Source organism: Triturus cristatus, chromosome 7 (assembly GCF_964204655.1).
Source record: "Triturus cristatus chromosome 7, aTriCri1.1, whole genome shotgun sequence".
NCBI lineage: Eukaryota > Metazoa > Chordata > Amphibia > Caudata > Salamandridae > Triturus > Triturus cristatus.
This window is the reverse complement of record NC_140590.1, coordinates 609,711,591-609,723,903: the sequence shown is the minus strand read 5'-3', so window position 1 is coordinate 609,723,903 and position 12,313 is coordinate 609,711,591.

Below are 12,313 nucleotides of genomic sequence, written 5' to 3'. Positions count from 1 at the left end.
GGAAAGCAACCACCAAAACAATTAAAAAAATAATTAACCACCAATGAAATACAGACACTATTAAAATAAACCAATGAAATTAAACAAACTAATAATTAAACACTATATCAAGACCAGAAAATTAATCATTATTTTACACTTCAAACCAAAAAGAAAGAAGAAATCAAAACTCTGCCAGATTGCTGCCAGAACACAGAACTACATTAAAGAAAACTCTATATCCTACTCCAGAATGTAAATAAAATAACATTGAGAATCTGATGCTACTGCTAATCTTCTAAAACCACTATTTATATGGACAAAATAATTAATATATTTTTTTTACATTTAGGTCTCCTCTACAGATAATTCTGAAGACATTCAAACACCTACAGAACACTGTGAAAAATCAACTTGGAAATAAAGTATATATCAAACTAAATTAAACTGTAATAATTAGGTAAAATACCCAACCAAAGTCCAACTTGATCCAAACTTACCCCCACTTCATACACAGTTAAACAAAATTATAAAAATGACTTTTTTTGTACCAACAGAAATCTGAAACTGAAATCAAACAGCAAAGAAAACGCATCAGCATTGAAAACGACTTCAAATTCAACGTTGTAAGTATAAAATGACAATGTATATATTTGAGAAAATTAAACCGTACAGTAATATTTTTTGTAATTTTTATATACATTTTTTTAGCATTTGAAACATCACAATGACTCAAGGCACATAAATTCATAACTTCACAGAAAGGAACATTTTTACTATGTTACATGCGGTATGTGTATACCGAAGAAAAGCAAACTGGACTGAAAGTAAACTGGAAATGTAGTAAATACTATGTTAACAAATGTTATGGGAGGGCTATAACTAAGGAAACAACTGTACTGTATTGTTAGGGAGCATAACCATCCCCTAATGTTACTGAAATTGAGGTTAGAAATGCTTTAGACAACATAAAAGAATCTAGCACTAGATCAGAAAAGTCTACTACAGAAATACTTAAAGAAATGCTACCCAAAATCCTACAACATGCAACTGGCCAAATGCCCTCAATATCGTCCCTAAAAAGAACAATAGCTAGAACTAAAAAAGCTATTACCACCACCACACCTGTCCCCAAAACTTTTGAAGAAGTAGAAATTCCCCCAGAACTCTCACTTACACATAATGAAGAACAATTTCTTCTTCATGATAACAAATCAAAGGATAAAAGAATAATTATTTTTGCAACTGGTAATAATTTACTAAAACTCACACAGTGTGAAACTTGGATGATGGACGGGACTTTTAAAATATGTCCCAAACCATTTTATCAGTTATATACTGTGTATGCACTACACCAAAATACAAACATCCCTTTCCTATACTCTTTAATACCAAATAAGCAAAACTCAACATATATTGATCAATTATCAAAAGTTAAACAGAAAACCAATACTTACTTTCCCCAAAAAATAATCATTGATTTTGAGCAGGCAATGATAAATGCAATACTAAAATCCTACCCTCACACAGCAATTCAGGGTTGCTATTATCATTTTGTTGATTGTATTTGGAGACACCTCCAAAAATCCACACTAAGGGTTCGATTCCGATCTCGCTCGGTAGGCCTAAGAATCGTATTTGGGTTTTACAGATCCGATTCGTAGCCCTTTTTACTGACCGGATCATACACAGGTCCGAACGAACAAGAACGATGCAAAGATCATGTACGCACCTACCGAATCGTTTCCCAACCCGATCCTGTCCGTACGACTCGTACGCAAATGCTTCGTACAGCTATATGGAGTCTGTTTCCAAGCGAGCAAATATGATGCACGATTCGGACAGCCTTCACAATTTGTTATTTCTGGATTGAAAAAGCTGCTGGAATCGTTATTTTGGTGCCCATAGCAGGTTCCCCATCACCTGGAGCCCTCTGATTCAGACGTGTGGGGGTACCCATGGGTCCCCCTTTCCCATGCATGCACAGTGTGGTGGGCACGTGAATGCATCGTACTAGCTCACTCGGACTCCAGGCGCACTATTCGCTCGTAAAGCCCTACAGATCCGAGTCATACAGAGGGCTTTACAAGCGAGATCGGAATCGGGCCCTAAGTTTTGAATATGCAACAAATAGCTCCTTTGCATATCAAACTAAAAAACTTATAGCACTGACCTGTGTCCCAGTTACTGACGTAGCTGAACACTACAACTTATTAATTAAAAGTGCATACTATTAACAAAATGAGCAAAAACTAAGTCCCCTTCTTGACTATTTTGAGGATTCCTGGGTGGGAAGGCTACACAGATCTGGAAACAGAATTCAACCTAGATACCACATTCCATGGTGGAATGTATATCACAGTACACTAAATAAAGAAGCTAAAACCAAGGAGGTGATTATGAGGCGGGTGGATCCCCACTGCCGGGCCAGCAGTGGCTACCGCCGGCCCGGCAGTGGCTATCCACCCGCCAAAAGTCCCTGGTTCTCCCCCAACCATATTACTATGGTGGGGGCACCGCGGCAAACTGAAAGACCGTCCGCCGCTTTTCCGCCAGTCGAATTGTCGACAGGGCGGAAAAGGGACACAATATAGTGACAGTGTCTGCAAGACACAGCCATTCATATTATGATGTATGCGGTAATTGTCCTTTCCATTGCGGTGATGCCGCCATGGAAAGGCATGCGGTCTTTGATATTGGGGGCCCGTTGCGGGCCCCCAGAGTGTTGGGGGATGCACATGGGGGATACCAATGGTACCTCCCTCATTGCAAGGCACCATGTGGTGTCTGCCATGTTGTGCATCCTAATTTGCATGGCGGGACCGCCGCAACATTGGCGGTTGGTCCCGTGATCTGTTGCGGTGGCACAATGCTGTTGAAGGATGGCATAGCGCCTTCTAAGCAACAAAAGGCAGAAGTCCACCAACTCTACATAAACTATTAATACCTAACATCAAAAAAAGGTGCACCACACGAGAAACTTAACAGTCACAAAGTTCATCTCCAATTATAGAATTTCTTCAAAAATTGTTTCTTTTATTCATTCCATTTTCATTTTATGAGGAACATGGTATTCAGTTTCTATGAATCTACAGATAGACCAGCCAACGCGTTTCGTCCTAATACAGGACTTCTTCAGGGCTGTTAATTACAAACAAGAAAGAACATACATATAAATAAACATATATATATACACACCACAAAGACAGAACAACAATGTGTACTAAGAGAAGGAATAATTCCTAATCCTTGAACATATTCCAAATGATGACAACAGTCTTTCTATTTTGAATACAAAGCTGAACATTCCACAGAGCAAATTATATTTTTACATTTTTTTAAAAACATCCAATCATACATCGAAAAAATTGATTAATAATCTTCACAATGCATGTTGGTCCATTGAAACTCAGAAATGAATAGAACTGAGTCAGCACATTCAATATAAATATCTAATAATAGTCAGAAAAAATTCATGGGGCAAAAAAAGAACATATTGAATTATATTAAATGATAAGAAAGCAAAAGTGACAGCATGAGAAAAAGACATAGAGGAGAAAAAGGAGAAGCAACCCACCACTAATTAATGACGAAAACCAAAATAGTATCTTCCTGAATGTTCATCAATGTTTTATACTGGGAAACAAGATTCCATCCAACCAGATCTATGGTGAAAACACAATAATAAAAAGCATTAAGTTAGAGAGTAAATCTCAAACTTAGATCCGAACAAGAACGGTGCTAAAGCAAATATATATATATCTATCAAACCATATGTAACTTACATTATCTCAACAACACTGAACTGATATTGGTCCCATTGATATCCAGTAGGTTCTTGTCACATATGTTCCGCAGTCAGAGTTGCCATACACACAGCAATAATGGGAGTGCTTCGATTTATGATAACTGTTATAATTTATTATAAAGGAAAAAGATATATCTTTGTGTGTAAAAATAGGCATACCCAAATAACCTAAACAATAAGTGAGTATTAATTTACCCAGCCAGACACAAAAATCGTGTCCTCTCTGACAATAGACACCATGGCTAAAAAATTCCCCTCAAATAAAGGGTTTGTACTATGGGAGTGATAACAGGTTAGGTGCTGGTCAATAGAAGGTTCCACTGCTTTTGTTGTTCTAAACTATTAATACCTATCCAAAAAGAACAAAGCTACCAACAATTTAGAATGGAGCAGTCTATAACACAAATAGGCCCAAAACTTACCAATCAAACTAGACAAATGTTTAAATACTTACAAAATAAAGTACGACTATATCCATCAACTAAAGGCCTAGAATACCTTGAAGCAATAGCCAAAACCCTACTTTAACAAAAAAAACTCCAAATAGCCAAATACCCATTACCAAAATCAAAGCAAACAAATAAATATAATGTTTATATTTTCAGAAATATAATTAATTTGTCAAATATATTTATTAATATAAAAAAATCTATTGACATATTAATTATATTTCTTAAAATATAAATCACAATAACACAGATTTTTTTAAACATTTCCCTCCCACAATAAATGATTAAAATGACTTATTGTTTCCGTAGCTAAAGCAACGAAATCCCAACTGCCGTAAATAAATCCAGGTATCTCATAATACCACTAGGATAAAGAAACCCCCCCAACAGTGGAAAAATCCAACTGTTTAAAAAATAATCCACTGGCAGTAACTCCACAAACGATTAACCATAAAAATCCCCAAAAACGTATTTAAAAAAAGAAACGCTCCATGAAAACTCGAAAAATTAAGGAAGTGTAAAATGATTATTAGTTTTCTAAAACTAATACACACTTCCTTATCTAAAAAAATGCAGTCTTCTCCCAACCACAACTTCAAACGGCCAAAACCTGTAAAGAAAAAGAACAATCCCACCCACACAAAATTACACATAAACTCTAACATAATACTAATACATACATTAGTAACACCATATTTAAACATATTTTCACATATCTAAACATTTCTAACATACACCGATTAACAACTGACGACATATCGCTAACACATAACCAAAACATAAAACTCACCAAAAATTTAAAAACATGAAAGTTAGAAGCAGCCACCACTTATCCCCTTGTAGCACTATTATTTTTACTTTTGGCCATGCTATAGAGCAGCTGTTATGCTATATAAAATGGCTAAACAATACATTGACTAAGCTGATAGGTCTCGGATAGCCAAGACCTATTGACCTCTCCAATTGTTGTTTGTAGAAGCTCACAACTTCTGCCCAATTAAACAATGCACTCCTGGCTATCAGCATGTGGTTCTCATATAACTGACTGGCGACAGCAGAGCTGTCAAGCCAGGCCATACAACGAGACAGAGCCCTTCTCACCTAACTTTTGTCATTTGTAAGGCACAGAGCTGTTCCTCCTGGGCAGAAAACACTGCACAAATGCAACTGTACACTGGTCTCACCACAAGTAATGAGGAAAGGCAGGAGTGTGATGCTGCACAGTGTTTATGAGGGGAGGGGCACCAGTGGGGTAAGAGGATTGTTGTGTGCCAGCTGCAGGGTGTCAACCTGGTAGGCTGCAGTGCACAGGGATAGAAAAGACCATATGTACACCTGTCTGTTAGTTATGGGATAAGACCCCAAGCTGTGTTACTCCCCTATATTTGCATCCCATGGCTGTGCTCTGCCGTGGGGTTCCGTGCCTCATCACGGGGTTAAGGACCAGCCTTATTCAGGGGGGTGGCCGTTGCAAGGATCAGCTCTTGTGCGGAGGGCTATGCGTTTCCTCCCCGAGCCCCAGATCAGGTGGGAGAGAATGGAATTCAGTTCTTCATAGAAGCATGGGAGCAAAAGAACAGGCAGAGAAGTGAATCAGCATTCGGGGCAACACCAACATCTTAGCAATGGAAACCCTGCCCATCAGGGAGAGTGGTAGAGTGTTCCAAAATGTCAGAGCGTGGCGTGCCCCCCCAGAGCCCTGCTCAAGTTGCCATCCAGCAGATTCTATTCTGCATGATAGATGTTGCCCCGAGGTATCTGAAGGTGGCATGCTGCCAAAGTAGGCCAGAATAATGGGGAAGAATCTCTTCATCTTGGGACTCAGACATAGCAGTAAAAGACAAGAACTGTACCAGTTCACCCATAGGCCAGACACTCCACCAAAAATATCTAGCGCCTCCATCACCGTGTGTAGATCTTGTCGATAGTCCTGAAGGAATGCCAACGCAACGTCCACAGAGAAAAAAATCAGCTCTCACCAGGCACCATTCACACACCCCATTGCAGACCCTGCTTATGAAACAAAGCCACCAGCGGCTCCCAAGCCAGAGCGAATACAAATGGGGAGAGTGACCACCCCTGGCTGATACACCTGAACACCCAAAACAGCGTGCAAGATTTCCCTGCCAGCTTACACTCTAGCTACACACTCTAGATATGCACAATAGATCAATACACTTCACCATCTCTGGACACTGACCCGTGCACCACAGCACTGCATGCAAATAGGGCCAACCCAGGGAATGAATGACCTTTTTAATGTCCAATGAAAGAGCCACTCCCGGAGACACCTTGCATGCTGCTCTTCTTTGATGCAAAATAGTTGATGGAGATTGAGGAAGGTATTCTGACACACAAAGTTCTCCATAGCCACTAAAACAAGCATGGGGAGCCCATAGTCTTGGTCACAATCCATGGTGGCTGGGGAGGCAGCGCAACAGCCTCCAATGCACATGTGCATCCCTAGCGGAGCAGGATGACAAATGTTCAAAAAGTACCAGAGAGGCAGTGCAGAGCAGCACCCAGAAGCCACACTGTATATGGGCCCAATGTCCCCATAAAAAACAGCCGAGAGGCATGGGGGCCAGACCCCCCCCAGAGTGGTAGCCCCTTCCTCCAGTGGGGGGGCATCAAGGATTAGACGCTAACAGGCGTTTCTCCCCTGGACTCAGCAGGCACTTTCCAAAAGTCAATGTCAAAGAGGGGGGATGAGCAACACAGGCCAAGTGCATGTGGGTAGAATTTTCTTGGCCTGATATGCCAGGTACATTCACTTAACGCCTTCGGTACTCATGACGGAATGGTTCCGTCATGAGCACCAGTGTTCCTGTGCTCATGACGGAACCATTCCATCATGAGAACAGGGGCACTAAATCCCTCTGCTGCAGACAGCAGAGAGATTTCTCTTATTTTTTATTGGCCTCAGGAGATTGGGAAAGAGCTTTCCCAACCTCCTGAGGCCAATTTACATTTTCATTGCAATGCAGATCGCGCGCATGGCGCACTGACATCATTGCAATGAAAATTAAACTGAAATGAGCCAAGACTAGAGGCTCATTTCAGTTTCACTTTCCACGTGCTCAGGGGGCTATAGAAAGTCAGGAGAGGTATCGTTGGAAAGGGGAGAATCTCCCCTATCCCATGGTACCCCTGCCTAGTGGATCCCTGCTTGGGGATTGCCCCAGGAGGGTGATCCCCAAGCAGGGATCCACCCACTAGGCACTAGGGAGGGGGGAGAGACCCCTTGGGCGAGGGCCTTTTCTCCCCCATAATATTTGGGGCAAATTTAGTCTTTCTGCCACCCCCCCTGGGGGACAGATGGGGCAGTAGCCCCCAATCTGCCCCCCGGGGGGGGAAGAAGCCCCACTAGATACCAGGGATTTTTGTTCATATTTTATTTAGGGGTGGGGGCTGCCCAATATGGGCATGCCAATGCCCCCACCACCCCGGCTATAAAAACACAGTCTTTCTGCCCCCCCTTGGGGGCAAATGGGGCAGTAGCCCCCAATATGCCCCCCGGGGGGCAGAAAGCCCACTAGATACCAGAGATTTTTTTGAAAATTATAATTAGGGGTGGGGGCTGCCCAGTATGGGCATGCCAATGCCCCCACCCCTCCCCCCACCAAATTCCAGTCTTTCTCCCCCGGGGGGCAGATGGGGGCAGTAACCCCCAATCTGCCCCCCCTCAGGGGGGCAGAAAGCCCACTAGAAACCAGGGATTTATTTTATTATGTAAATTAGGGGCGGGAGCTGCCCATTATGGGCACGCCAAAGCCCCCAACCTCCCTGCACAATAACAGTCTTTCTGCCCCTCCTGGGTGCAGAGGGGGGGCAGAAATCCCACTAGACACCAGTTTTTTTTTAACGATTAATTTAGGGGTGGGGGCTGTCAAGGATGGGCATGCCAATGCCCCCAACCCCCCCCCCCCACAAAATTCCAGTCTTTCTGCCTGAGAAAGCCCACTAAGCGCCAGGGATTTTTATTATATAGGTAGGGGTTGCTCAGAATGGGCATATCATGGCCCCCACCCCCCAAACAAATGATACAGTCTTTCTGCCCCCCCGGGAGGCAGATGGGGCAATAGCCCTTTATCTGCCCCCCACATGGGACAGAAAGCCCACTAGCCACCAGGGATTTTTTTTTCTCCGAAGTTCTGGGTATGGGTTGCCCAGAATGGGCATGCCAATGCCCCATCCCCCCAAAAAAAGAGGCCACTGCCTTTCTGCCCCCCCAGGAGGCAGGAGGGGCAGTAGCCCCTGATCTCCCCCCCCCCCGGGGAGGCAGAAAGTCCACTAGATGCCAGCGATTATGCTGGCTTTTCTATTAGTAGGGGTGGGGGCTTCCCAGAATGGGCATTCCAATGCCCCCACCCCCAAAAGAATAGCCACAATATTTTTTCCCACCTTGGGGGCATATTGGGGCAATAGCCATCGATTTCCCCCCTCCCCAGGGCGGCAGTAAGCCCACTAGGCACTGAATTTTCTTCAGGATGTGCCTACCTGTGGAGTTTGGGCCCTAGCATATTCGGCACATAGGGGAACCTAGCAAACCTGTACATTTTTTAAAACTAGACACCAAGGGGAATCCAGGAAGGGGAGACTTGTGTGCCTCTCACCAGGTTCTGTTACCCAGAATCCCTTGCACATCTCAAACTTTATCTAAAAACCCATATTTTCCTCACATTTTTGTGGTGGAAAGTTCTGGAATCTGCGTGTATCCACAAAATTCCACCCACTCCGCGTTCCCCAAAGTCTTCTGAGAAAAATGGTACCTCATTTGTGTGGGTAGGCCTAGTGCCCGTGACAGGAAATGGCCCAAAATGCAACATGGACACACTAAATTTTTTCGGTGAAAACTGACCCTTTTTTTGCAGAGTGCCTAGCTGTAGATTTTGAACCCTAGCTCTGCCGTCACCAAAGGAAACCCAGCAAACCTATACATTTTTGAAAACTAGACACCCAGGGGAGTCCAGGATGGGGTGACTTGTCTGGCTCTCACCAGGTTCTGTTACCCAGAATCCCTTGCAAACCTCAAAATGTGTATAAAAAAACACATTTTCCTCACATTTCTGTGGTGGACAGTCCTTGAATCTGTGTAGATCCACAAAATTCCACTCACCTCGCATTCCCCAAAGTCTTCCGAGAAAAATTGTACCACTTGTGTGGGTTGGTCAATTACTGTGACAGGAAAGGGCCCAAAACCTAGTGAGGCAACATCAGAATTACCTATCACTAACCAACCTGCCTTTCAAGAGGGGTCCCATGAGTTTTTTGCCCCGTGCTTGGTGGCAATCCTAGGAAACCTACCAAACCGACACATTTCTGAAAACTAGACACCCCGGGGATTGCGGGGAGGTATTGTTTGCATGGATCCCCCAACGTTTTCTTACCCAGAATCCCCTGCAAACCTCAAAGTTAGCTGAAAAAAATAACTTTTTCTACACATTTTTGTGTGAGAAAGTTGTGGCATCACTGGGCTGACACAAACTTCCCTACCACTCAGCGGTCCCCCAGGTCTCCTGATAAAAATGGTGCCTCACTCGTGTGGGATGCCCAAGTACCCACAGCAGGCAAGGGCCCAAAAAGTATTGAGGCGGCATCAAAATTGCCTATCACAAAACGACCTAGTTTTGCACAGAGGATCACCTGGGTTTTTGGCCTTGTGCTCGGCCGCCAGCTAGGGAAACCCACTAAACCCACATATATCTGAAAACTAGACTCCCAGGGGATTCCAGGGAGGTAAGGCTTGTGTGGATCCCCCAACGTTTTCTTACCCAGAATCCCCTGCAAACCTCAAATTTAGCTGAAAAAAATCACTTTTTCCACACATTTTTGTGTGGGAAGGTTGTGGCATTACCAGGCTGACACAAATTTCCTACCACCCAGCATTCCCCCAAGTCTCCCGATAAAAATGGTGCCTCACTCGTGTGGGAAGCCCAAGTACCCGCGACAGGCAAGGGCCCAAAACGTATTGAGGCAACATCAAAATTGCCTATCACGAAATGCGAAATTACCTGGTTTTGCACGGGGGTCACCTGGGTTTTTGGCCCCGTGCTCGGCGGCCAGCTAAAGTAACCGACCAAACCCACACATTTCTGAAAACTAGACTCCCGGGGGATTCCAGGGAGGTATGGCTTGCGTGGATGCCCCAACGTTTTCTTATCCAGAATCCCCTGCAAACCTCAAATTTAGCTGGAAAAATCACTTTTTCCAAACATTTTTGTGTCTGAAAGTTGTGGCATCACTGGGCTGACACACATTTCGTACCACTCAGCGGTCCCCTAGGTCTAAATGGGGCCTCACTCGTGTGGGAGGCCAAAGTACCCGTGACAGGCAAGGGCCCAAAACGTATTGAGGCGACATCAAAATTGCCTATCACTAAACGACCTGGTTTTGCAAGGGGGGTCACCTGGGTTTTTGGCCCTGTGCTTGGCGGCCGTTAGGTAAACCAACCAAAACCATACATTTCTGAAAACTAGACACCAGAGGGATTCCATAGAGGGATGGCTTGCGTGGATCCCGACAATGTTTTCTTACCCAGAATCCTCTGCAAACGTCAAATTTAGCTGAAAAAATCACTTTTTCCACGCATTTTTGTGTGGGACAGTTGTGGCATCACCAGGCTGACACAAATTTCCTAACACCCAGCGTTCTGCCTGGTCTCCCGATAAAAATGGTGCCTCACTCGTGTGGGAGGCCCAAGTACCCACAGCAGGCAAGGGCCCAAAAGGTATTGAGGCGACATCAAAATTGCCTATCACAAAACGACCTGGTTTTGCACAGGGGATCACCTGGGTTTTTGGCCTCGTGCTCGGCGGCCAGCTAGGGAAACCCACTAAACCCACACATATCTAAAAACTAGACTCCCGGGGGATTCCAGGTAGGTAAGGCTTGCGTGAATCCCCCAACGTTTTCTTACCCAGAATCCCCTGCAAACCTCAAATTTAGCTGAAAGAAATCACTTTTTCCACACATTTTTGTGTGGGAAAGCTGTGGCATCACCGGGCTGACACAAATTTCCTACCACCCAGCATTCCCCCAAGTCTCCCGATAGAAATGGTGCCTCACTCGTGTGGAAGGCCCATGTACCCGCGACAGGCAAGGGCCCAAAACGTATTGAGGCGACATCAAAATTGCCTATCACGAAATGCGAAATGACCTGGTTTTGCACGGGGGTCACCTGGGTTTTTGTCCCCGTGATCACTAACATCAAAAATAAATTAAAGAAACACATTGTTTAAAACAATCTGTTTCAAATGTATTCGAGGCCATCAGGGCAATACTATGTAGAACAGAGTTGGCTCAACCACAGGGCCCCCTGAAATTACATAAATGTCTCTGTTGCCAACAGAGATTTAAATCTTTAAAAGTATTATTGCAACATTTTACATGACATACGGAAGTAAGAGAAATATGTATTTGCATTTTTCGTACACAATGTGCTTGATAAGCACATACAACACTGAGCTCAATTATTTGCTTGTTCCGTGAATAAGTAAATGCAGGAGAGTGTGTTCACTGTTCCAGTTTATTATTCCATAAGAACGTCCATTCTGGTAGTGGCATCGGATAACTCTGGTGCGTGCAGTCAGCTGTGTGCATGGAGCCCGCCCCCTCTGTACCCCAGTAAGCGCTCCCTTTTCAGTGCGTCTGGCAGTAGCTATTGGACAAGACCTAATCGCCACTAGGCCAGATGGCCATGAGCCCTGACACACATTTTAGCATTTTTTGGTGTCAATGTGCTTGCTCATTGTTGAACAGTTAGGCCGTGGGTGACGCTGATAGTAGTGCCGCCTCAATGTGGTTTTGCAATCTTCACAATTTTTTGTTCCAAAGTATAGCTAAAAGCATTCTCTTTCTGGGAGTTACAATAATATTTGCAAGTTAATTGCAGTACAAAGAAAGGGAACATGTCGGATAACAGTACGGGTTTATGAATATTAATGTATCGATCAGTAGTCATGCATTGTTATACTTTGATACTGTTGAAGATTGCGCATCCATTGTTTTCGTCTTATTTTTGTTGGGTGCACTCTACTTTGAAGGCTTGTCATCTGTCCTTATGGGAGCAGTGCCA